This window comes from Nycticebus coucang, chromosome 5 (genome assembly GCF_027406575.1).
Source record: "Nycticebus coucang isolate mNycCou1 chromosome 5, mNycCou1.pri, whole genome shotgun sequence".
Lineage (NCBI taxonomy): Eukaryota > Metazoa > Chordata > Mammalia > Primates > Lorisidae > Nycticebus > Nycticebus coucang.
In genome coordinates, this window is record NC_069784.1 from 72018838 (window position 1) to 72046802 (window position 27965).

Genomic DNA, 27965 nt, shown 5'->3' on the forward strand with positions numbered 1-27965 from the left:
AGTATAAGATCATATTGTCAGCAAAGAGGGAGAGTCTGACCTCCTCTGCTCCCATTTGGATACCCTTTATTTCTTTGTCTTGCCTCATTTGTATTGGCTAGAACTTCCAGCACTATGTTGAACAGAACTGGCAATAGAGGACAACCTTGTCTGGTTCCAGTTCTAAGTGGAAAAGCTTTCAGTTTTACTTCATTCAGTATGATATTAGCTATGTCATAGATGGCTTTAATCAGTTTAAGAAATATGCCTCCTATGCCTATGTTCTTCAGGGTTTTCATTAAAAAAGGATGTTGAACCTTATCAAATGCTTTTTCTTCATCTATTGAGAGGATCATATGGTCTTTGTTTTCGCTTATGTTTTATGTTTATGTTCTGATTTATGTTTATGGATTTGCATATGTTAAACCAGCCTCACATCCCTGGGATGAAACCTACTTGATCATGATGAATGCCTTTTTTAATGAGAAGCTATCGGCTATTGGCTAGAATTTTGTTGAGAATTTTTTTTTTTTTTTTTATTGTTGGGGATTCATTGAGGGTACAATAAGCCAGGTTACACTGATTGCAATTGTTAGGTAAAGTCCCTCTGGCAATCATGTCTTGCCCCCATAAAGTGTGACACACACCAAGGCCCCACCCACCTCCCTCTTTCCCTCTTTCTGTTTCCCCCCCATAACCATAATTGTCATTAATTGTCCTCATATCAAAATTGAGTAAGTAGGATTCATGCTTCTCCATTCTTGTGATGCTTTACTAAGAATAATGACTTCCATGTCCATCCAGGTTAATACGAAGGATGTAAAGTCTCCATTTTTATTAATGGCTGAATAGTATTCCATGGTATACATATACCACAGCTTGTTAATCCATTCCTGGGTTGGTGGGCATTTAGGCTGTTTCCACATTTTGGCAATTGTAAATTGAGCTGCAATAAACAGTCTAGTACAAGTGTCCTTATGATAAAAGGATTTCTTTCCTTCTGGGTAGATGCCCAGTAATGGGATTGCAGGATCAAATGGGAGGTCTAGCTTGAGTGCTTTGAGGTTTCTCCATACTTCCTTCCAGAAAGGCTGTACTAATTTGCAGTCCCACCAGCAGTGTAAAAGTGTTCCCTTCTCTCCACATCCACGCCAGCATCTGCAGTTTTGAGATTTTGTGATGTGGGCCATTCTCACTGGGGTTAGATGATATCTCAGGGTTGTTTTGATTTGCATTTCTCTAATATATAGAGATGATGAACATTTTTTCATGTGTTTGTTAGCCATTCGTCTGTCGTCTTTAGAGAAAGTTCTATTCATGTCTCTTGCCCATTGATATAAGGGATTGTTGGCTTTTTTCATGTGGATTAATTTGAGTTCTCTATAGATCCTAGTTATCAAGCTTTTGTCTGATTGAAAATATGCAAATATCCTTTCCCATTGTGTAGGTTGTCTCTTTGCTTTGGTTATTGTCTCCTTAGCTGTACAGAAGCTTTTCACTTTAATGAAGTCCCATTTGTTTATTTTTGTTGTTGTTGCAATTGCCATGGCAGTCTTCTTCATGAAGTCTTTCCCCAGGCCAATATCTTCCAGTGTTTTTCCTATGCTTTCTTGGAGGATTTTTATTGTTTCATGCCTTAAATTTAAGTCCTTGATGCATCTTGAATCAATTCTTGTGAGTGGGGAAAGGTGTGGGTCCAGTTTCAGTCTTTTACATGTAGACATCCAGTTCTCCCAACACCATCTATTGAATAGGGAGTCTTTCCCCCAAGGTATGTTCTTGTTTGGTTTATCAAAGATTAGGTGGTTGTAAAATGTTAGTTTCATTTCTTGGTTTTCAATTCGATTCCAAGTGTCTATGTCTCTGTTTTTGTGCCAGTACCATCCTGTCTTGAGCACTATGGCTTTGTAGTACAGACTAAAATCTGGTATGCTGATGCCCCCAGCTTTATTTTTGTTACAGAGAACTGCCTTAGCTATACGGAGTTTTTTCCAGTTCCATACAAAATGCAGAATCATTTTTTCCAAATCTTGAAAGTACGATGTTGGTATTTTGATAGGAATGGCATTGAATAGGTAGATTGCTTTGGGAAGTATAGACATTTTAGCAATGTTGATTCTTCCCATCCATGAGCATGGTATGTTCTTCCATTTGTTAATATCCTCTGCTATTTCCTTTCTGAGGATTTCATAGTTTTCTTTGCAGAGGTCCTTCACCTCCTTCATTAGGTATATTCCAAGGTATTTCATTTTCTTTGAAACAATGGTGAAGGGAGTTGTGTCCTTAATTAGCTTCTCATCTTGACTGTTATTGGTGTAGACAAAGGCTACTGACTTGTGGACATTGATTTTATATCCTGAAACATTACTGTATTTTTTGATGACTTCTAGGAGTCTTGTGGTTGAGTCTTTGGGGTTCTCTAAGTATAAGATCATGTCGTCAGCAAAGAGGGAGAGTTTGACCTCCTCTGCTCCCATTTGGATTCCCTTTATTTCCTTGTCTTGCCTAATTGTATTGGCTAGAACTTCCACCACTACATTGAACAGTAAAGGTGACAGAGGACAACCTTGTCTGGTTCCTGTTCTAAGAAGAAAAGCTTTCAGTTTTACTCACTTCAGTAAAATATTGGCTGTGGGTTTGTCATAGATAGCTTCAATCAGTTTTAGAAATGTGCCACCTATGCCTATACTCTTCAGTGTTCTAATTAGAAAAGGATGCTGGATTTTATCAAATGCTTTTTCTGCATCTATTGAGAGGATCATGTGATCTTTATTTTTGCCTCTGTTAATATGGTGGATAACGTTTATAGACTTGTGTATGTTAAACCAGCCTTGCTTCCCTGTTGTTGAGAATTTTTGCATCTACATTTGTCAGTAAAATTGGTCTGACATTCTCCCTTTTAGTTGAGTCTTTTCCTAATTTTGGTATCAGGGTGATGTTTGCTTTGTAGAATGGGTTGGGGAAAAATTCCTTCCTCCTCAATTTTTTGGAATAATTTCTGCAGTGTGGGAATAAGCTCTTCTTTGAAGGTTTGAAAGAATTCTGGTGTGAAGGCATCTGGACCAGGGCATTTTTTGTGGACCTAGACTGACAATGGTAATCTACCTCTTGTGGCAAACTTCCTCAGTGTTTGCATATCAGTAAAAGATTTGATTTCTCTATCATTTTAAAATTTACCTTAGCAGGATATAGAATTCTGGGCTGGAAATTGGGAGAATTTTTATTGTTTCTGTGATCTCAATGCTTGAAATAGTTCTATTCAGGAGATCTATTTCTTCTTGGTTAAGTCTAGGGAGAGGGTGTCGTTCCAAATATTGATTCATTTCCTTCACATTGTCAAATTTCTGGACATACAGTTTCTTGTAGTACTCAGAGATAATCTCTTGTATTTCTATGCCATCTGTTGTTATTTCCCCCTTATCATTTCTGATTGAGGTTACTAGAGATTTTACTTTTCAGTGTCTAGTTAATCTGGCCAAAGGTTTATCTATTTTATTTATTTTTTCAAAAGACCAACTTTTGGTTTCATTAATTTTCTGAATCATTCCTTTGTTTTCAATTTCATCAATCTCTGATTTAACTTTATTTCTTTTCTTCTGGTGGATTTAAGCTTAGATTGTTCTTCTTTTTCCAATTCCATAAGATGGTTTCTGACTTTATTAGGGCACTCTTTTTCTTTTTTTTTGGATAGAGGCATCTAAAGTGATAAATTTTCCTCTCAGGACTGCTTTTGCTGTATCCCACATGTTTTGGTAGCTTGTGTCTTCATTGTTATTATGCTCAAGGAAGTTAATGATTTCTTCTTTTATCTATTCCTGCACCCAACTGTCATTCAGCACAAAGTTGTTTAATTTCCATGCTTTTGTGTGGGGTTGAACGTTTTTGTTGGAATTGAGTTCTACCTTTAGTGTCTTGGGGTCTGAGAAGATACAAGTAAAATTTTAATTCTTTTGATTCTGTTGAGGTTTGTTTTGTATCCTAGGATATGATCAATTTTGAAGAATGTTCCATGGGGTGATGAGAAGAATGTATATTGTTTAGCTTTGGGATGGAATGTTCTATATGTGTTTATCAAGCACAATTGTTCTATGGTCACATTTAAGTCCCTTGTATCTTTGTTTAAGAGTTTATGTTTAGAGGATCTGTCCAGCTCTGTAAGAGAAGTGTTAAAGTTCCCTGCTATTATGGTGTTATGGGATATCATATTGCTCAGACTAATTAAGTTCTGTTTCAGGAATCTGGGAGATTTTAAGTTGGATGCATAAATATTTAGAATTGAAATGTCTTCTTTTTGTATTTTTCTCTTGACCAATAGAAAGTGTGCATCTTTGTCTTTTTTGCCTTTAGTTACTTTAAATCCACTTGTATCTGAAAATAAGTTTGCAACCCCTCTTTTCTTCTGAATTCCATTTGTCTGAAAAATTGTCTTTCCATCCCTTAACCATGAGTTTTATCTTTTGAGGCTAGGTGTGTTTCTTGCAGCCAGCCAATGAATGACTTGGGGTTTTTTTTATTCAATCAACCAGTCTAATCTGCTTCAGTGGGGAATTCACGTCATTAATGTTTAATAAGATAATTGATAAGTGTAGTGGTGTTCTAGGAATCTTATTTTGTGAAAGTTCGTTGCTTGGTTTTATCTTCTGCATCATTGTGGAAGTTAGGTTTTGTTGTTTATTTTCAGGGTGTTTACTTTGCTGGTGGTCCATTGTGATTGTCAGTATGTAGAATAGGTCTCTGTATTTCTTGTAAAGCTGGTCTTGTGGCAAACTTCTTCAATGTTTGCATATCAGTAAAAGATTTGATTTCTTTGTCACTTTCAAATTTACCTTAGCAGGATATAGAATTCTGGGCTGGAAATTGTTTTGTTTAAGTAAGTTAAAGGTAGATTACCATTGTCTTCTGGCTTGAAAAGTTTCATTTGAGAAGTCTGCAGTCACATTGATAAGTTTGCCCAAATAGGTCAATTGGTGCTTACTCCTTGTGGCTTGCAAAACCTTTTCTTTAGTCTTGACTTTGGACAGGTTCATTACAATGTGTCTTGGGGAAGCTCTATTTGAGTTGAGACAACCTGGGGTCCAATATCCCACTGAAAGTGTGTCAGAATCTTTGGTGATATTTGGGAAATTTTTATTGATGATATCCTCTAATATGACTTCCATTCCTCTAGGACATTCTTCTTTCCTTTTGGGATACCTATAATTCATATATTTGAATGCTTCATGAAGTCCCATAATTCTGTCAGTGAACATTCTGCCATTCTGCTTTCTCTCTTTTTTTTTCTGACTCTTTAACTGTCTGAGTTAGCTCAAGAGCTTTGTCCTCTACCTCTGAGATTCTTTCTTCTGCATGGTGTAATCTGTTATTGATACTCTCTACTACATCTTCAAGTTCCCTAATTGACTAATTCAATTCCTTAAGCTCTGCTATATCCTTTCTATATTCTTCATATTGTTCATCTTTTATTTGATTCTGTTTTTGGATTTCCTTTCAGTTATTTTCCACTTTCTCAGCAATTTCCTTCATTGTTTTTATCATTAACATTTAAAGTTTCCCTTACGTCATTTCTAATATTTCTTTATAGGTGGAATCCTCTGCAATAGCTATATCACAGTCCCTTAGCAGGGGTGGTTGCTCTGTTCTGGTTTTTCTGTTGCCAGAATTTTTCTGCTATTTCTTCCTCATGAGTGTTTTCTTTTTGTCTGTTTCCTTGTTATACTTTTTCCTTACACTTCCTCTTGCTCTTTAAGTTACTGTGCTTCTGGCCTAAGTTGTTGATGTATCCCTTTGGTATAGGACAAAAAAGATGAAAAGAATGAAGAGCAGGAAGGGAAAATGATTTTAAAAAGGAAAAAAGAGAAAGGAAATGGGATGAATAAAAGGGAATATTGACAAAAAGAAGAAAAGAACAGAAAGAGAGAGATAGGAGTAACAGAGGTATACAGTGGAGTACTTTGACCCACACCTAAAAATCTCCAGCCTCTAGGGATTGGTTCCCTTGACATCTATAGCTCTTTGCCAGCCTGAGCAGACACAGTACCCCAGCTCCACAAAAAAAAAGAAGAAAAACCAAAATACTATAAATCAAACCATACCAAACAAACAAAAAAACTTACAGGATAAAATTGAGGGAAAAAAATAAGAGAGAGAAAAACTAGAAAAAGTGAAGTTCTTATTCAAGAAGGCAACAATGAAAAATTATATTTACCCTGAAAAAAATGAAGAAAAAAGAAAAAGAAAAATCTGGGGGGGGATTTGAAAAAACAAACAAAAAAAATTATATATATAGTTTGCTAAATATTGCCTGGGCAACAGGTGATTTTCTGAGGTATGAGATGCTAATCACAATGCTAATGTAGCTGTATATGATGGAGATTGGAGGCTTCTGCTGACTTCTTTTTCCTCAAACACCCCAGGGTTGGAGCCTAAATCTCTCCTTAGCCCACTTAATAGACATGCCTCGACCTTTCCAAACCATGACCCTTGGCTAAGCAGAGGCTTTCTGAGGAAAGCATGTGTTGCTCAGATCTCTCCAGAAGTGGCTGTCTGCTATCAGGTGCACTGGAACCAGCCTTGCTCTATACCCCTGAGGGCTTAGCCTGCAAGGTATCTCTCTCACAGTGGCTGTGCTGTAGTCTTTAGCCAAACAATGAAAGCTCCACTCTACCCCGGCATCTCAGTCCCAGCCCCCGGGTGCTGTTCAAAGATCCTTGCTCACTTCCGTAAGGTCTCTCAGCACGGGCCTTGCTATGGGACCCTGAGGGCCAGGCCTGCAAGGCAGCTTTCCCACAATGGCTGTGGCCGGCCTGTAGTTGAAGAATGAAGGCTCCACTCCTCCATAGCTTAGTTCCGGCCTCTGGGTGTCATTCAAAGGCACTTGCTCACTCACCCAAGGTTTCCAAAGGTAAGTCAACCTAGTGCCCAAGTCCAGAAAAAATCCAAAACCCCCACAGGGAATGCCTTCCCTGTCTGCAATCTCCAGAGACTGCTGTAGTGGCTACTGTTGCAGCCATCATGCCCTCAAGGCCAGCCTCAGACTGTTCATATCCACTTCGGTTTCTCTGCTGCTTTCCTCCTCCTTCTGGGGTCCTGCCAACTCCCACTGCCTCCCTGTGCCTCTGAAGGGATGTTTCTGTGTAGAGCCCACAAGCCAGAGGTGCCTGGAGTCTTCTCCCCGCAATCTCCCTGTGCCTGGTTTCAAAGACACCATCTCTACTTCACCATCTTGCTCTGCCTCCCCCAAGTTCCAAGGCTTTTATGAAGACTTGGTTACATAGGCATATTCTACTACATACCAGCCATGGTTACTGAAACATGTTAAGACCACAATTAAGGCAGATGCTCACCATCACTCTTGATGTTTGTCCAAGGCAATTTGAACACACCTACATGTCACAATCCATTGCTCCTGATGTATATAGCAAAAGCATCAATTGTTAACATAAAGAACCTTCCCATAGTCACACTGACCAAGTGTAGATAATGGTCTAGTTTCCTAAGTGACATGCAAACAGTGAACTAGACCTGATGTGTTAACTCTTTCCTGATAGAGCCTTAATAATCTTAGATCATCCCCTCAGTTGAAACTGTCTGTTCTGAAAAATACTGGAAATGCTGCAAGCCCTATTATAAATTTAGGTGTCATTTACTTTGAAACTTACATTTTAACAAAAATGGATCTTCTAAGCCCTGTTATGGAGCTTGCAATGGACAAAAATCCACCTCCTCCTTATTTTTAATTATAGACTTTTACTGTTCATAAAAAAATACTTCCCACGTGAATCAAGATTAATATATTTAAAACAGACATCTGTCAACTATCAAAAAATAAAAAGTTAGTACTGGAAGTCAGATAATGTTGGTGGATTTCATTTTGGTGGGATCTTTGTCCGTTCCAAATGTGAGTGACCTGAGATTGGTAGATAATCATTTTGAAACTGTAAAGTCATTTTATGAATTGAATACTAAATTACCATTCTACTTCTAGTGTGACTTTGACACCTATTTCATTTCATAATTGTTGTCTTCTCACCAGCCCTAGCCATGCTTATTTCTTGCTTCTTTCACAGCAAAGGAACATAACATTTTTTATGTAGCCCATTATTTCTTCCCCTGGCAGCACATAACAAGTACTTTATTTTATTAGACTGGTTTGATGTCAGCCTCCCCCCTACTATACTGTCATCTCCCTGAGGCAAAAAACATGCCTCTTATTTTGGAACATCAACATCAAGTACAGTATCTGGCACATGGCATGTAATCAACAATACATGGTGGGTGAATCATGACTTAAGAAAATTATCATAGAGAATTTTAACACATTTCAAGAATTCTGCTTCCATGTAAAGTTAAGTGTCATTTACTTTGAAACTTAGACTTTAATAAAAATGGATTTCTAAAGGGTTTGTGAAGTAAATCTCCTCCCCAATACCTACCATTTCTCAAAAATATGTTCTTGTTTCAAATAAAATCCCTTTGGAAATCAATCATGTCATCAAGAAAACCTGTCCAAGAGCTCAGGTTAAATTTGTGCTGTCTCAGAAATAGCAGTCAACTTTCATAAAAGGCACTGCCAACACGTGTAATGGATGTAAGAAACTTTGAGTTGATGCCTTTGAGCTAAGAAATTAATTGAATGCACTTCTGTGTTCTCCCTGATTCACTGGATAGAGCTAATAACTTACAAGGTAAGAAAACATACAGCCAAGGGAAAAAAGAAGCCACAGTTAATGAACGCTTCTGGTAAAGGTCCTGTGATGTGCAGAGAATATTTATGTGGCTAAAGTAAGAATATGAAATGAGTTTAATCTCTTGAAAGTAACTTTAAGAAATACTTCAAAAGGTTTACAAGTTTTCCTTCACAAAACTAATTCAGACTTTCAACCTCTCTCCAAATAGTGCAAGCCGACTGTATCTGTCTGAAAACTATCCCCAGAGATCTTGTTATTCTACAAGTGACAGGATTGTAGGAAGCAGCCCAGCCCACTTTCAAATCAGAGTGCAGGATAACAGGTGAACATGTCCTGTATTCAATGTGTGCAGGGAAAGATATCTTCCTCCCAAACAAAATGATCACAGTGCAAAAAAGTTAAGACTACTTTGGGCACAGATGACCTTAGTATACTTCCCTCCATTTCCAGCCATTAGGCATTAGACCAGAATTTGAGTATCTGTAATTTCCAAGCCAGAACTGCAGTGATTCAGGCTGTAAGTGGTTCTCACCCACATGATATTTCCTTATTTTTCTCTTTGTTCCTTTCCCTGTTTATGTTTAATTTGGTTTGTTCTCCTCCGTGTCCCAACCTGCTCCCCACTTCCCAGTGGCTCATTCAGCAAGCATGTATTGAGCATTTCCCATACTGTTCGATATACTGAAGACAGAATCTGAAAACAGTTGAAAGGATAAGGAAAATATGCCTTCTATAATACCGGAAATCCTGTTATCCAAAATCTGACTGTTATCCAATCAGAGAATGAAAAATAAAATGAAGAAACTCACATTAGGTAATAAAAAAAAAAAAAAACGCATGAAGAATTTTATAAATTAAACAAAACACTAACTACTATATTAAAGAAAAAGAAAAAAGAAAAGATAGAAAAACTGAAGAGATAAGGAGACACCAAACACAGAAAATTAAAAGAAAGTAACGGGCACAATTCCACGTTAATAAATTACAAAATTTCCATGAAATAGATGATTTTTCTGGAAAAGAAAATTGACTCAAGTAGGTGAACTCTGATCCTAACTGTAACATTGGAAAAGCTTGAAAAATTATCAGAAGCTGAATTCCATGAAAAGCGTCTAACCAAACACATCCAAATGGCCAATATTTTAAACTTCTTTGGAAGAGGTCATTTTCCATTGTGTGAAATATTGCAGAGAATAAACAGGTGAACTATTCTTAATTCACACCCTAATAATATATAGCCTTGATACAAAAAAAGCTATAAAGTAATAACAAAAAAAATAAAATAAAAACTGATAGTTTGACTACAAGAAGTAAAATTGTATCAAAAACATCATTTATACAATCAATATACAAAGTCCAAACTAGAGATACTATTTGGTGGATATATGAGACAAATAGAGTGAATATGTAAAAAAGTTTTACAAATTGTTTTCACCACCAGATGGCCGCCCGGGCAGTAACAGCAGGTGACCCTCCACCACTCCGGGCCCAGCCTCACCCCTACCCAGTGCCCACATGGCTCCAGCCCCAGCCCAGCCTCACCCCGCCCGGCACCCACCCCAGCTCCAGCGCGGACCCAGCCTCACCCCTGCCCAGCGCCCACATGGCTCCAAGCTCTGGCCTGGCCTCACCCCTGCCGGTCCCCATGCAGCTCTAGCCCCAGCCCAGCCTAACCCACCCCGGTGCACACGCGGCTCTGGCCCCAGCCCAGCCTAATCCACCCTGGCGCCCACACAGCCTCAGCCTCACCCCAGCTCGGCACCCACCCCAGCTCCAGCGCAGGCCCACGGCCTCCGTCTCACTTGCAGACACCACGGCAATTCCAGCTCCATCAGACCCCATCATCAGCCCAGACCTGGCGCCCTCCCTGAAGGTCCTGCCTTTCAGGGCCCTTCTGGGCAGCCATGTGGTCACGCTGCACCCTGTCGTTTTTGCCTCCATGGTGGGCAGCTACGAGGGGTGCAATGAGGGAGCTGCCTATGCTGTCGGAACCAGCTGGGAACGATGGACAAGCCCTCGGTGGAGGTCACCCATTAGTTTTCAGGGCCTCATAGTGAGTCAGAAGATGAAGTGGCTGTTGACATGGAATTTGCTAAGAATGTGTATGAATTGCACAAAAAGAGTCTCTCCAAATGAGCTTATCCTGAGCTGGCATGGTACAGGCCCTGATATCAGAACACCCTGTGCTGATCCACAAGTACTCCAGCCGGGAGACCCCCACCCCTTCACCTCACTGTGGACACAAGTCTCCAGAACCACCGCGGCTAATCAGCACTTTAATGAGGGTCCCTGGGAGGGCCTGGCAGTGATGCTCATACCTCCAACAGCAAAATACACTTATTACGACACTGAGCGCACCAGAGTGGATCTGATCGGGAAGACCTGTTGTAGCCCGGGTACAGTGATTGAACTCTCAAGTGACTTGCAGCAAGCCGGGGTGGGGGGGAGGCATCAGTTCGTATCCTGCAGTACACAGAGGACGTACTGTCAGGAAAGGTGTCAGCTGACAGTACTTGATGAGCCTGGCTAACCAAGTACCCAAAATTAGCTCCTAACAACTTAGACTGTGCTCAACGGCAACATCAAAGACCTGCCGCTGGTGACCTACCTGGCCAGTCTCACACAATCACAGACGGCCTCGTTTAGAAACTTGTAGACCTGTGAATGGGCCCCAGGCAGCACTCTTGCCCGTCTGGGTCTCAACCTAGGACTCAGAATGAAGTAAAGGAGGGATCGTTTCTTTGTGTTCTTGAGTCACACTGAGTTGGTCAAGAGCTTGTAACTCTCATAAACATGGCCCACTTTTGTAAATGGAAAAAAAAAGTTTTATAAATCAATAATGAAAACAATTGGCAAATAACATGATTAGGTAGCACCAAAGTGCTGTGATTAAAGTCCACAGTGTAAATAGAATATACAATCAGTATAAATCCAGATTTCAAAAAAATTAAAATATGTGGTAAGTGTGTATCTCATAGAAATAAATTCTTGCAACAGGGGATGCTAGGAACTGGGAAAGGTGAGGGTCGAGAGGGATAGGGACATAATTGTTACAGGATACAAAATTATAGTTAGGAAGAATAAATTCTAGTATTCCATACACTGTAGGATGACTAGAGTTAACAATAATATATAGTTTCAATTAAATAGGAGGCTATTGAATGCTCTTAACACACAGAAATGACAAACATTAGAGATGACAGAAATGCTGATCACCATACATCATAAGTATCACAGCAGCATAGATATATGCAATTATTACGTGTCAGCTTGAAAATGTTTTACATTTCTTAAATTTCAAAATGAAAGAAATGCTCATAAAATATATATTAAAAGATATAAACATGTTCCAATTTTTGGATGGGACTGCTTGCTTTCCTTGTTTTTCTTTAGTTTTCACATTTTTCTACAAATAGAATGAATTACTTTCATAATCAGGTAGTATAGTAATGTGGAGGCTCAGAACATGATACCCCCAAATATGGTACCTTGGCCCACTGAATCCTTTGAAGTGAAAGAAATTGAAAGACCCCAGAATCAAGGTATTTCTGACCTTTCCTGCCCACCTCTCTCCCACCTCTCTTTCTTCCCTGAAGCTACTCACAGAAACCAGAATCCTTCCTCAGGTCACATCATAGAAACCGGAGAGTATTTCCCCAAAAGCAAGCCATAAAACCCAGAAAAGTGACTGTCTCCCTCCTCCTGTCTGGTCTCCTGGAAGGGTCCTGTCCCACGCCTGGCAGGAGGAATGTCATACAGAGGCCAAGAATCTGGATGTTCAGGCCTTGCCAGGGTTCCCCCTCAGTCTGTGAACATTAGATGATGCCTTTTAGGCCAATCTCATTTCTACAAGGCTGTCCAGTCTTCATCAAACCTAAGCATAAAAAACAGACAGTTTTCCCTGGGTCTCTGCATCTTCATTTCTGACCTCTCCCACATCACGTAAATTTTGATCAAATGAATTTGTTACGCTTTTGTCTTGTTAACCTGTTTTTTGTTACAGGAGTGCCAGCTCGGGCCTTTTTGATGGGTGAGGAAGGGTATCACGCTTTTCCGCTGCTGCAGTAACAATACATAATAATAAGGCATTTGATTTGAGAAGTGAAATGAGGGTGGGTGACATCCTAATTATAAAATTTGAGAGAACGGTGGCAATTCCTCTGGATTCATAGGTGAAGTGTTGACTGTTATCGTCCAGGAATAATTGGGAACAATTTTATGACAGAGCCAAGGGAACTGACCAGATTACATGCATGAAGATAGTCCTGCTTCACTGATCTGAATCTCTGAACTATTTCTACTCTCATTTTAAAGTTCTTCTAGTTTTTTAAATCTAAGAAATGACAATTTTTACCTCAACATTCACCATCCAACACTAATATTTCAGACTAACGTAAAAAGGGAAATGCAAAACAAAAACATGTCACATGTCCATGATGGGCTGCAAATACAAAGAAAATGAAAAGTGGCTTGCCGGTGACTGAGGCTGCAGGAGTTAGAGGCCTGAGCAAGCCTGCCATTAACTAATCTGGGGAAAGAGCGGATGTTAATCCTGTCTGTGGGCCTGTCAGGTTTTCATTTTCTCAGTGCGCTTTTCTTCTTCTACTGTTAAGACTCCTCAAATTCCAAAGGTCGGAAGAAAGAAAACCAATTACCAAGAGAAAATGAGAATAGTGCTAAGAATGGTTTTCTCCTTTGATTTTGATTGGTGGCTTTATGTGACTCATTTTTAGCTATTGGCTGAAAGATACTTGCTTTACTTACATAATTCTCATTGAACATAGTTTTCCTTTGTGTTTTTTGGTGCTTTAGACATAGTATAAGATATGCATCTAGACAGTACGTGTAAAATTCATATGATATTGATTTTATGTATAAAATAAGCAAACTCATATCAGCCAAAAATTTGCCTTACAGTAATCAAATTACATCTCTTGATTCAGACTACAAAAGAATGATGCCTTTTTCCATGAATCAGTTAGTTCCAGATGCCTAGTTATTGATCCAAAGGCAGATTTTCCATAGCAAACATGACTCCTAGCTTTTATACAACTAATGTAAACATTATTTTGGAAGTTAATGAGTTTCATTGGCCCAGATATTATGTAAATTTTTTATTGCCAGATGTATCCAAATATATCTTAGTTATCATTCTTGAGTACAAATATAAATCAGGAAAATTTGCAAACACTAACCTGAATAAACAACTGTTTAAAGCAATTTCCTCACTAGAAGTTATGCAATTATTGCAATTTAATTTTAAGCAGAAATAAGCAAATGAAATTAAAAACAAGGTCTGTATTCTATTTCAGAGAAGCCCATTACTAACTTTCCAATGAGAGAATAGGAAATACAGTACAGCAAAAACAGAAGGCATTTTCTGGAAACTTTGGCAGTGATATTGTTATAAAATATTTGTAAATTCTTGAGATCAACATACTGGGAGACAATCATTTTCTCTATTCACACCCTGGAGGATAAGAGGTACACAATGTTATTGCATCCTGCCCAGCATGGTTACAAATCATACACTGTCAAAATCAAAATTGCAGACTGCAAATAAAAAGCAGGGCACCTTGAAATGCAGCCTGAGAGAGTTACCTCAGGAGATCCTCCACCCTTAGTCATCTCAACAACAGTGAAAACTGATTTCCTATGGGCTTGAAACAATTTTAAAATTATCTCTTCTGGACAAATTTGTTTACATAAGGCTCAGGAAAAAAAACAGTGATTTCAATGGAGATTATTTAGTATTCTTTTTGTTATTTGTTACACTCTTACCAATCTTTGAACTACGATTTTACAAAAATATGTCCTAATTCTGTCAGTAACTTGCTGAGCTATATTCGGCATTTATCTAAACATCATGAATCTACTAGACTTCTACATATCAATGTGTGAAACTGTGAAGAACACAGTGAAATGGAAAATATGGTCCCGGGGAACCTTGATACACTCAGTACAATCTTCATCTGGTGCCAGAGCTTCCGATAGTAGCATTTGATAAAGGAGGGACTGCCAGGAAACATGGAGGTGGTTTTTACTCTTTTTCTTTCTTCCATACACTTCCCCAAACGTGGGAATTGGAAGGACACACTCTAAGGGCAGGTACCCTCATGACTTAAACAATGCAGAAAAGCATTTGGGCATCAGAATGCGATACCCAGTGAGAACTAAGCTCACCTTCTGTTTCTAACCAGTGTGGAGGTAGAAGGTGCATATCTCTTACACAGATATGTCCAATAGACAAAAATAACAGGTCTCACATATCTCTACAGGAAAGTTTTCTACACTATTTTTAGGAAACAACGTTGAGAAAGGATATCTTTCTATAAAAAGCATATAGATGAGGTATTTTTAAAGGTCCAATTTGATTTTGACAAAACCAGACTATTCTCAACCATATAGTTGCAAGAAAATGTCTTATGCTGTTAGAATCATCATCGTGAATCTGTACTTGTGAGAGAACATAAAATTACTTGGTCCCTATCATTGCTTCTCAAATTAGGATTTATCTACATATGACAGGCCTGTCATTCAAGGGTAATCTGAAAAAGATATTCTTAACCATCTGAACGAGCACCTTACAATTGCCATACAATTGAAAACTTTTGAATTGTAATCGTGTTTTCAATCACGTGAAGGTCAAAAACTATTATTTTAATTTTTTGAGCCAATGAAAAGAAAATCATGCCAGTTTATTTCATGACCACAACATTAGGACACCTATGCAGTTTAAATAAAGAAAAAAAAAATAAAAGAATTGAGTTACTACACAATATAGATAAGGAAAAATGAAAAGAGTTCCTGTATTAATCATCAGTATCATTTTCGTGTTGCTTATAGCAATTTGGTTTCTAAAAGATTATATCACTTATCTTAACATGAAATTGGTTAAATAAATCTGAGATGTCAAAAACCAAAAAAACTTTTAGAGAATTACCCATCGCACATCTGAGAATTTACTGAGAAGGCAAGAAGATTCTTTGAAAGAAGCATATTAGAGAGAATGCCTTCATGTTCTTCCTCCACCCTCTGGTGTTCTCCAGCACAAGTAAAAAGTGCATTAAGAGAATCCCACTGTGACAATGAGGGCAATATTTTCCAGAATGCAAAATTGTCCCCTAATTTCCTAATTAGATGCTAGATGCGTGGCAAAACTCCACGTGCTCACTGACAGACTGGAGCAGAGCGCTGGAGATCTCCCTCAAGTTTGGGGATGAAAGGAAACAGGTGCTTGGCACTGGTCCGGGTGCATCTGAAGGTTAGAAACTGGTTGGCAATATCCTGATGGCTGAGTAGGGGTGACAGCAGAACTTAGAAAATGGTGAAAAACCTATAGTTTCACAGAATGATGGGGGTGAACTTTCTTGGGGACCCAGCGAACACAGAAGTTAACTGATATGTCTAAGAAGAACTGGAAAGAATCCTCCTGAAAATACCTGGGGTGGAGTTCAGGAAGGAGGGGCTAGGAGTTCTTTGAGGAGCTTTGTCAGCCTTAGGGGGTGCCACTGTGTAGGTTCCCGGGGTATGTCCCCAAAAGGTTTATAAAGTGCCCCACAGAGAACGCTGCCACAAATAATGCCCCTTGAGACCAGATTTCAGTGAACCAGTCAGATAAGACTGTTCTTTTCTTCTAAACACCTTTCCTCATGTCCCAAATGCAGAGGAAACAGGAGCTGCCACAGGTGAGGGACCAGGACAAAGCAGGACAGAACCCACTCTGCTCTCTCACAGCTCTACAACATTGCAATTCAAGACTAAACCAGAGAAGGAAGCAAGAGCAAAATATTAAACAAGAGACTGAAGTTTTTATTTATCTTTGAACTGGACGTGTGTGTGTGTGTGTGTGTGTGCTCGCGCGTGCATCTCCTTTCAGACCCACTGAAGCGTACTGTAAATATTAAATAACTTTTAAATAATTTTAAGTAACTTCAAAATTACAGAAAAGTTGCAAGTACTATAGAAATTATTTTCTTCCTAAATCATTTGAATGTAAATTGCTGATACAATGTCCCATCATCCTCTAATATTTTAGCATGCTGTTTCTATGAACAAAACTTTTCCTACATAGCTATACGGCAGCCATCAAAATTGGGAGATTAATATTGATACATTGCTAGCATCACATCCTCAGACTCCATGCAATGTTTCCTGTTGTTCCACTAATACATTTCATAGCAAAAAATCTAATCCAGTAACACACATTGCATTTAGCTTCGTGATTCTCTGATGCCCTTCTGTCTAGCAGAATTTCTTAGTCTCCCTTGACACGTGAAAACTAGAGGCCAGTTATTCTATGTAATAACCCACAATTTGGTTTTGTCTCAAGTTTCTTCATGATGAGATTCAGGTTACATGTCTTTGGCAAGAATATCACAGAAAAGATGATATATTTTTCTGTGTACTCAGCATATGATTTTTATTTATCTCATCACAGTGGTGTTACCTTTAGCCATTTGATTAAGGTTGCATTGGATTTTTCAATACCCCCCCAAATTGAATTATTTTAACATGTGAAAATGATTGAAAAATTATGTCCAATATGCTATTAAAAGACTGAGGGGAAAAAAAAACCCATATGGTCTATTTAAAGGCAATGCTGAAAACTAGAATAAAGTCATATCTATTTGTACTCTATAGACTCAAACAAAAACAAATCAAGACAAATGAAAGCAAATCAAACTGAAAACAAGAGCTATTTGTCCTGCATTATATATTGTTTTATGATTGTACTTAATTAAGCAACATTAGTAACATTATAATAAAAATAACATTAAATGCTGACATTTATAAGAACGTGTCTTCAAAAGTCCTTACATAACCTGAGTTTGGTGGAGAAAAAAATTATTAAAATCATCACGTCACATAAAAAACACTAAGTTCTGAAAGATGAAGGGATTAGTTCTTAGTAGCAAATCCTGAAGCCAAACCACATCTCACAGCTCAAAGCCTTGTTCCCATTCACCCACAATGCTGTGAGCTTATCGTACCAAATTCCCTCTTTTCTCCATCTTCTTAAGTTGGAGTTGGTAGCAATAATAATTCTGTATTTTAGAAACAGGGTCTTGCTCTTGCTCAGGCTGGTCTAGAACTTCTGAGCTCAAGCAATCCCCTCATCTTAGCCTCCCAGAGTGCTAGGATTACAGGCATGAGCCACCATGCCCATCCTTGTGGGGGGTGTGTGTGTGTGTGTGCACTTTAAATCACATTTCTCTCTTACCAAGTTCAAGTTCCTAAAGTATAAAAATTGTCTTTTTCATTTTCATTGTTTTTGCTTGCCTAATGTGGACACACGGAAGGAGTTAATAAACACAATATTAATTAATTAATTCATTAACTGAATGAAAGATGGGATAAAACAATGCTAAATGCAGAAATCAATATGTTAAAAGTATGAAACTCTGACCGAAATAATAAAAGGTTTTAATTTGTGAATAAGTCCGAAGATCATTACCAATGAGGCACAAGTTTTGGAATCCCTGGAGAGAGACTGTTGAGGCCTAAGTCAGAGGATGGAAATGTTCAACTTCATAAAACAGATACAGAAAGGACAGCAATAAGAAAGAAACAGTATGAAGAATGATATGGTGAAAAGGCGACAGGATTCATAACAAGTCTAAAGATCAAGGACATCTACCCACGATTCGCGTTAAATGTGGTGCTATTAGAATGTTAGCGAACATGAATACGAGCTAAATAAGCCTATTGCTTAACAGTATGAATTTAACAATATAGTGAGTCAAAGTAAGCAGCTGGCAATTTTGCTAAGACTGACCTGATTAGTTGGCTGATTAAAGTGACCCAGAACATTTTTAGACAAATGTGTGCTCACAAAAATACACTCTAAACCAACCAACCCAAGAACTAATATTTACTGAATATATCTATTGACTAGCACATTTATTAAGTAAATTAATATACATTTGGGGGAATTTGTGGCTTTTTGCAGGTGTTTGTCTACTGGCAATAAGTAATTATATTACTAATAATAAGCTTTCTGCACAGTCACTGCTTTACTTACCTGCTAATATAAAAAAAAAAAATGCAGCAGGGATGAGAGCATCATTATTGAAGTATAGCAAAACTATGACTCAGAAGCAAACTTCAAAATGCCCAGTTTAAAATCCTACTGGCAAGCAGTACAGAAGTATGTTGAATACTGGTCTAAATGGCACTGCTAATGCAGCAGAAAGAAGGAAATGAGTTGAGTTATTAAAAGTTCTAGAAATGAAATGGAAACAGAAAGCAGGTTGCATAAACTGAAATGGTCCATTAAGGAGCTTGTCACAGAACGTATGAAGAGCAGCTATACACGTAAAAAAAAACCTCTGACAATCCTGAATAAATCTAAAGACAAAATAAGTAACATGAGAAAATAAAGCCTTTAGTAGGATATGGCAAAGAGCAGATTCTTTCAATAAAGCAAGTGGCACATTTCCTGCAGTCTAACTGCTATGTCGGAGGTCTGCAGGTTTGGAGTGGGTGGGGAGAGCCAAGCAAAATAACTGCCCTGTGATCTGACCATCTGGTGAGGTTCAAACAGCCACAGCAATGCAGATGTGAGGACCTTGCTCCAGTGGCTCACTAGCTGGAAAAGACTAATTAGTGAGAACAATCAAGAACGCAGATTTATGGTCAAGCCCCGGGCCATTTTACTGAAGTGGAAACATTTTCACATAGAAGAATAAATTTCAGCATTCTAGCCCGTCAAGACCAACACCTTCAGCAGAAATAGGAAGATTTGTTTTTCCCTGGAAGATATATGAGAGTGTGTGTTGTTTTTCCTTTGAAAGCACCTGCCTTTGACAACAGGGCTCATGCCTTTCTCTAAGTCTGATGACAGCCATAGGCACTGGCCTGGGCAGGCATCTCCTATAAATATTTCAGTGATTTCCCTGGTCCTTGAATTATTGCCACTGGATGAAAAGGAAATATTGATGCCCAGAGCTCTTCCCAGAAGCCCCTGAAAGGCAATAGCTCCTCCAGAGAAGTCTGTCCAGCTCTAACAGAGAGCTTCACATCTCTATTACTCAGCACTGAAAAGCAGGATGTGAAAACACTTCAAGAAGGGCAGGGGCCATCATTTCTGCATTGTCAATTTTTCAGGTATGGGAGGGCCTATAAGGACCCTATTGTACAAGACTGAAATTCCAAGCCTCTGCCTCCACACTTCCTCTAAGGAGCTCTGTCTGGTGGGTCTCACTCGCAAGTGATAAGAGAAAAGCAACTGTTCGTTAATTTTAGTGTTGATGGTATGGTGAGTAAACATAGTCAGCTTAGCATTTTCTTTTCTGATTTCAGTGTCTAAGATGATTAAAAAACATCTAAATAATCTACAAGTAACTAAAAGACATCCAAATAATCTACAAGTAACTAATAATCATTCCAAGGATATTATTTTTGAGTATTCTCAAAATATACGCCACTTTTTGCATGTAGTTTTCAATTTACATAATTTACGTAAATGATTCACACTGTTCATTGGTTCTGCAATATGCTTTTTGCATTCAACTTCTTCTCTGAAATGCACCTATATTGATACTTGGCTTGACAGGAGGGCAAAACCTTCTTTACTGAAGAGTATCTGGGTATTATAATTCCAAACCAAGACACTGACCTGCAAAACATAGGTAACCAGAAGCCAAAATTCTGAAGCAAGTGCTGGGGCAAGGTGTGTCACCTCGAACCTTCCTAATCATCATATTTATCACCGACAGATTGGCTGCGCTCTGAGACTGCTTTCCTGACACAGGACAGACATAACTGAGACTTTTTACCTTTAAAAGACCTGCTACATGTTTTTCCTACCCGAAACTTCATCTATCAATATTTAGTCCCTGTGCTGGATTAGGTTGTGTCTGGCAATAAAACTCTTCCCTACCCACTCCCATTTTGGTCTCTGAGTTTTTGTTTTCCGGCTCTAGTGTATTCTACAGTATAATACTCCATTCACGAGCTGTCCAAAACTTATTTCTTTATTTGCCTATTTATAGATATTTGGGGTTGTTGCTATTGTTTTTCTCTTATTTCTATGACAACACTGTACTGGAAGCTATTGCTCACCTCATCCTGTGAATAACACCAGAACAATGTCATGACAAAATCAGACAAAACCAAAAGAAATCTGTGTCAGTAATTAATGAAATACTCAGTTAATGGTAATGTTTTACTTTTTTTGTTTTTTTTGTTTTTTTATTGTTGGGGATTCATTGAGGGTACAATAAGCCAGGTTACACTGATTGCAATTGTTAGGTAAAGTCCCTCTTGCAATCATGTCTTGCCCCCATAAAGTGTGACACACACCAAGGCCCCATCCCCCTCCCTCTGTCCCTCTTTCTGTTCCCCCCCCCATAACCATAATTGTCATTAATTGTCCTCATATCAAAATTGAGTACATAGGATTCATGCTTCTCCATTCTTGTGATGCTTTACTAAGAATAATGTCTTCCACGTCCATCCAGGTTAATACAAAGCATGTAAAGTCTCCATTTTTTTTAATGGCTGAATAGTATTCCATGGTATACATATACCACAGCTTGTTAATCCATTCCTGGGTTAGTGGGCATTTAGGCTGTTTCCACATTTTGGCAATTGTAAATTGAGCTGCAATAAACAGTCTAGTACAAGTGTCCTTATGATAAAAGGATTCCTTTCCTTCTGGGTAGATGCCCAGTAATGGGATTGCAGGATCAAATGGGAGGTCTAGCTTGAGTGCTTTGAGGTTTCTCCATACTTCCTTCCAGAAAGGTTGTACTAGTTTGCAGTCCCACCAGCAGTGTAAAAGTGTTCCCTTCTCTCCACATCCACGCCAGCATCTGCAGTTTTGAGATTTTGTGATGTGGGCCATTCTCACTGGGGTTAGATGATATCTCAGGGTTGTTTTGATTTGCATTTCTCTAATATATAGAGATGATGAACATTTTTTCATGTGTTTGTTAGCCATTCGTCTGTCATCTTTAGAGAAAGTTCTATTCATGTCTCTTGCCCATTGATATAAAGGATTCTTGGCTTTTTTCATGTGGATTAATTTGAGTTGTCTATAGATCCTAGTTATCAAGCTTTTGTCTGATTGAAAATATGCAAATATCCTTTCCCATTGTGTAGGTTGTCTCTTTGCTTTGGTTATTGTCTCCTTAGCTGTACAGAAGCTTTTCACTTTAATGAAGTCCCATTTGTTTATTTTTGTTGTTGTTGCAATTGCCATGGCAGTCTTCTTCATGAAGTCTTTCCCCAGGCCAATATCTTCCAGTGTTTTTCCTATGCTTTCTTGGAGGATTTTTATTGTTTCATGCCTTAAATTTAAGTCCTTTATCCATCTTGAATCAATTTTTATGAGTGGGGAAAGGTGTGGGTCCAGTTTCAGTCTTTTACATGTAGACATCCAGTTCTCCCAACACCATTTATTGAATAGGGAGTCTTTCCCCTAAGGTAATAACAGTCAAGATGAGAAGCTAATTAAGGACACAACTTCCTTCACCATAGTTTCAAAGAAAATGAAATACCTAGGAGTATACCTAACGAAGGAGGTGAAGGACCTCTATAAAGAAAACTATGAAATCCTGAGAAAGGAAATAGCAGAGGATATTAACAAATGGAAGAACATACCATGCTCATGGATGGGAAGAATCAACATTGCTAAAATGTCTATACTTCCCAAAGCAATCTACCTATTCAATGCCATTCCTATCAAAATACCAACATCATACTTTCAAGATTTGGAAAAAATGATTCTGCGTTTTGTATGGAACCGGAAAAAACCCCGTATAGCTAAGGCAGTTCTCTGTAACAAAAATAAAGCTGGGGGCATCAGCATACCAGATTTTAGTCTGTACTACAAAGCCATAGTGCTGAAGACAGCATGGTACTGGCACAAAAACAGAGACATAGACACTTGGAATCGAATTGAAAACCAAGAAATGAAAGTAACATTTTACAACCACCTAATCTTTGATAAACCAAACAAGAACATACCTTGGGGGAAAGACTCCCTATTCAATAAATGTTTTACTTTTTAAAACAATATTCCAACGTCTTTACAGATCTTCAAAATCACACTCACCTTTGCTCTTCTGAATAAATATCATGAGTCACCTTGCTTTTGATTGACCTCTTGTCAAATGTATGTCCTCAGATTTCCCTTTTAAAGTGTTGTTTCTTTTGTGTTTATACCTTCTCTAGCCTGCTGATCACAAGAGCTTTCCTGTATCCCTGTGTGTGCATGTTGGGGGAGGGAAGAAACACTAAGGAATAGTTTCTGAGAGACCTTTCCTAGCACCCCAAAGTAGCACCCCTCCTCCCATAGGTACAGGAGGGCAAAATTGACAGTGGGAAATATGTTGCAAAAGAAATGGCTAGAAAGGGCGATGCCTGTGGCTCAGTCGGTAAGGCGCTGGCCCCATATACCAAGGGTGACGGGTTCAAACCCAGCCCCGGCCAAACTGCAACCAAAAGATAGCCGGGCATTGTGGCGGGCGCCTGTAGTCCCAGCTACTCGAGAAGCTGAGGCAAGAGAATCGCTTAAGCCCAGGAGTTGGAGGTTGCTGTGAGCTATGTGAGGCCATGGCACTCTACCAAGGGCCATAAAGTGAGACCCTGTCTCTACAAAAAAAAAAAAAGAAATGGCTGGAAAAAATGAAAAGAAAAATGGCAAAAATATTTTTTGTCTCCCCAACTTTTGGGGAACTGAAACCCACATCCCTGCCTCAGGCCTGTGGTTGGAAAGAGCAAAAAAAATGTCTCTTGGTCTTTGTGCCCCAGGGGATTGCTCAAGGGAATCATCTGGGTGAAAGTCACAAGATTGTCTTAACCAAAGATGGAATTAACCTGGGAGGAGGTTATGAGACTTAGCTGAAGATGGGATGAATCCGACAAAGGCCACAAGATTTTGTAGTCCAAAATCGGAATCTTTAAAAGCCTGTGATTCTGTTCAAAAGCAGAAATTTGGATTTTAAGATGATAGTCTGCCATTTCTCTCCTTTGCTAACAAAGTAATAAATTCCTCTTTCTTTTGCCTCAAAAAAAAAAAAAAAACAACTACTGGGGAAAGATGTTGAGAAACTGTAACCTTTGTGCACTATTGGTGAGAAAATATAAAATGGAAAACAGTATAGCAGTTCATCAAAAATTAAAAATACAATTAGCATACAATCTAGCAATTCCACACTTGTATATATGTCCAAAAGAATTGAAAAGCAGGGTTTTGAAGAGACATTTGTACATCAATGTCTCCATTATTCACGGAACAGCATTATTCAATGTCCAGAAGGCAGAATCAGCAAGCCAAATGTTTAACAAAAAAAATGGATACGCAGAATGAGGTCTGAAGACACAATAAAATATTTTTCACCCTTAAAAAGAAAGGAAATTCTGACACATACCACAGTGTGTATGAACCTTGAGGAATGTTAAATGAAATAACCAGTCATATAAAGTCAAATAATGTATGATTTCACTTGTCTGACATATCTGTAATTGTCAAACTCATGGAAACAGAAGGTAGAATCATGGTTGTTTGGGATGGGTGAAGCAGGAAACAGGAGGCTACGCGTTGGGTATAGAGTTTCGATTTTTGTAAGATTAAAATGTTCTGGAGGTTACTTCCACAACACTGTGAACATACTTAATGGTACTGAAATATACATTTTAAAATGCCTTGGATGGTAACTTTTATGTCTTATAGTCATATGTATATATGTTTTACTATAATTAAAAACAAAAAAAAAAATTCTCTCTTCTCACATCTCTTTATCTAGTGGATTTCTTCCATTCTTTTATCAGTTTTATTTAGCTTTGGAATCTCAGATTCATAGAATCAGCTATCTCATGCTCTAGTTTCAGCCATGGTGTTGCAGGAGGACAAGGCCCAGTGGAGAGAAAGAGCACCCAAACACCACGTTTATAAGAGAAAGGGCTTAATTTATCATCTGGGAGCTTATGGCATAGAAGAATTCCAAATGGCCTCGCTCCCCAACTGCCTTGGTCTTTCCCTTTTTATTGACAGTCAAAAAGTTCCACCCCACAGGTACCCTTGTCATTGGCCAGTTTGAATCCAGCGGGAGATGCTATTCCCGCCCCTACAGAACTACAGGATTTCACAGAACTTGGAAATTTCCAAGTTTCAGGAAGTTAAGTTTACAAATTCCCAAGAGCTGAGTCACCATGGAGAGGACCCTACCGGTGTATCCTGTGGTCTCGTTGAGAAGAGACCTCACCCTTCTCGGGTATCCTCCCTCATTCCCCCCTTTTGAGACTCCAATATATTTTAATTTGGGACCTCAATATCAGCTTGTTTCTGCAGGTGCCAATATTATTATTTTTCAGTACTGAGGTTTCAGGGACTGTGACTCTTCTTGGGTTCTCTACTCAGGCCTTAATAGTACCATGGTGGTGGGCTAATATATATATGAGTTTTTACTTTTCCCTGTGACATTTCCCCCTCTTCCCAAAGTTCAAAGTCCAATTAAGACAAGTCCCTTGAGGAGTTTCCTCAGGCTTCAGCCCTGCATTGATTTCCTCAGGCTTTAGCCATGCGTTCATCAGCCAGCTCCCAGTATGTGTCTGGAGCAGCGCATGTTGATTGTCTTAAAAATTACCTTTACTTTCCAAGGGGCATTGAAGCCCTATTCAGCCAGCTGTGATGACCCCAGGTGAGGATTCTTTCCATCTTCACTGCTGCGTGTGTGGTCAGAATGATGGTGTAAAGTCCTTTCTACCTTGGTTTCAGGGGGACCAGGTTCTGACTCCAGACCTAGACTTGGTCCCATTGATCTTCCAGAGGAAAAAAAATGTACAGACACAAAAGACTAAACAGAACACAGTTAATTACCCCAGTGGAGATTTTTCATGTTACTCTTTCTAGGGTTTTTGTCTATTCAGTTCAGTCTTTTCTAGCTCTTTAGGAGTTCCTGCTAAATTGCAGAGAATTGACAGAGGCCTCTTTGAACAACACCAGTGGCAAGGCCTGCATCCAGTTAAGCTTTGCTTCCTGGCAGAGTTTATCAATTTTCTGCTCTTATGGTCCTGTTTATGCACTTTACCCTGTCAAAGCTTTGAGGCCTATAAATTATTCAAAGCTTTAGCATATTATTTGCACTAGTTCTGTTATGAAGGTTAGCCCATTGTCAAATTTAAAACAGTGGCAACCTAAACCATGGGACGATTGCTCTGGGCGATACTTTACTACTTCAGGAGTCCTGTTTTATCCCGGTGGAGAAGGCTTTTACCTATTCTAAGTCTGAAAGACCATCACCAGCCAGCACTTGTTCTCTCTAAACTTGGGCATTTCAGTAAAGTCTACCTGGAAGTCCTTGAAGGGCATTGTTCCATACGACTGGATTCCTGGGGGTACTGCTGGTCCTTGGCACGCGTTGAACTGGCTGCCAGTGACACACTGTAGACTGACAGTTTTGGCCAGGGCTGCCAGGTGGGAGATGTAGAAGTACTGGCCCAGTACTTCATCAAATATTCCTGTCACCACAGTGGCTCCTAGAATCTGGGGAAATGCTACTCGTTCGTCTGGCATCTTTATTCATCCTTCCTCTGCTTCCTGGTTCCCCTCTGCTGCCAACCATTCCTTCTCTTCCTGAGAGTAGATAGGGGTGAGCTCTGGGACCCATGGGATGAGGAGAGCCACTCGTGACACTTGGTATGACTGGGAGGCAGCCCTCTTTGCCTCAGTATCGGCTCTGGTGTTCCCCTTAGCCATGGTGGAAGCATCTCTTTGATGTCCACAACAATGCATGACTGCCACTTTCTGAGGTTTCCACACTGCCTCTAGCAATTGGAGTATTTCTTGCTGGTACTTAATGTCTTTTTTTCCCAGAATATAATAGTCCCTTCTCCTTGTACAATGTCCCACATACTTGGAGAGTCAGAAAAGCATTCAAATTTTTCCCTTGACTTAGTTTTAAGGCTCCAATCAAGGCAATTAACTCAGCCTTCTGCGTCAATGTCCCTTGAGATAGGGGATTAGCCTCTACAGTCTCTGTTAAGGTGACCACTGCATACTCAGCCTGCTGCTCACCTTGCACCATCATGTAATTGCTTCAGTCTACATACAAGTCCCAGTTTGCAACTGTCCAGGGCTGGTCATGCAAGTCAGGTCTGCTAAAGTACACATTATCTATAACTTCCATACAGTCATGCTCAGTCTCTCTTCCACTGACTGGAAGGAGCATGGCATGGTTCAGAATGTTGCATTAGACAGCCAAAAATTTCCCTTAGTGTCCATTAAAGTGACTACAGAGTGGGGTACTTTCACTCTGAGATCCTGCCCTAGAGTCAGCGTATCGGCTTCTTGCACAAGAAGAGCAGTAGCATCTAGAGCCAGTAAACAGGGTGACCAATCCTTTTGCCACTCCATTCAACTGCTTAGAGAGGTAGGTACAGGCCTTGGCCAGGACCCAACCAGCTGGGTTAACACACCCACAGCCATTTTATCTCTCTCTGAGACATACAGAGTAAAGGGCTTGGCCAAGTCTGGCAGTCCCAATGCAGGTGCAGCCATCAGCCTCATCTTTAGCTGGGAGAAGGCATGGTCCTATTCTCCTCCCCACTCCAAGGGCTCTCCCTCCTCTCCTTTAGTTGCCTCATATGAGGGCTTAGCTAAGACGGCTAAGTTGGGGATCCAAAGACGACAGAAGCCAACCGGGCCTAAGAATTTCCAAATCTTCTTTTGGCTGGTGGGGCTGAGGAGGCAATTAATGACCTGCCTTCATTTCATGCCTAGATACCTCTACCCTTGCTGGATAGTAAATTTTAGATAACGTACTTGCTGCTAGAAAATCTGGGCCTTCCGTTTGGATACTTTATAGCCACATACCTCTAAATGTCATAAAAGACAGTCCATGCCTCGGGCGCAGCCCTCCTGGGTAGGGTGTCCCAAAAGGAGGTTATCAAAATACTGGACTAGCGTACATTCTAATTTCTCAGCCGGGAATTTCTGGAGGTCACGAGCCAGCCCTTCTCCAAAAATCGTGGGTGTTTTGAACCCCTGTGGCAACCTGGTTTATGTGTACTGCTTCCATGTCTGGTCTCTCTCACTGGAAAGCAAACAGCCTCTGGCCTCCCAGAGCCAGCCTTATACTGAAAAAGGCATTTTTTAAAGTCCAGACAAGTGGGCCACTTGGCTTCTGCTGGTAGCAGATTCAGCAGAGTAGGATGCAGTGTTTACAATTACACTATTTACTGGGAAATTCTAGATAACATTTAATGCTGCACAAGTTTTTCCAGTGTAGCCAACAGGCGACCTTTGTTGAGTCTTAAAGCTTCAGAGTAAATATAATTACTGTATATAAT

The 27965-nt window shown here is 39.4% G+C and overlaps 1 pseudogene; it reads left to right on the forward strand.

Moving 5' to 3' along the window:
• The first annotated feature begins 6795 nt into the window (after nucleotides 1–6795).
• LOC128585520 (eukaryotic translation initiation factor 3 subunit F-like) lies at nucleotides 6796–11322 on the forward strand (annotated as a pseudogene).
• The last annotated feature ends 16643 nt before the right edge of the window (nucleotides 11323–27965 follow it).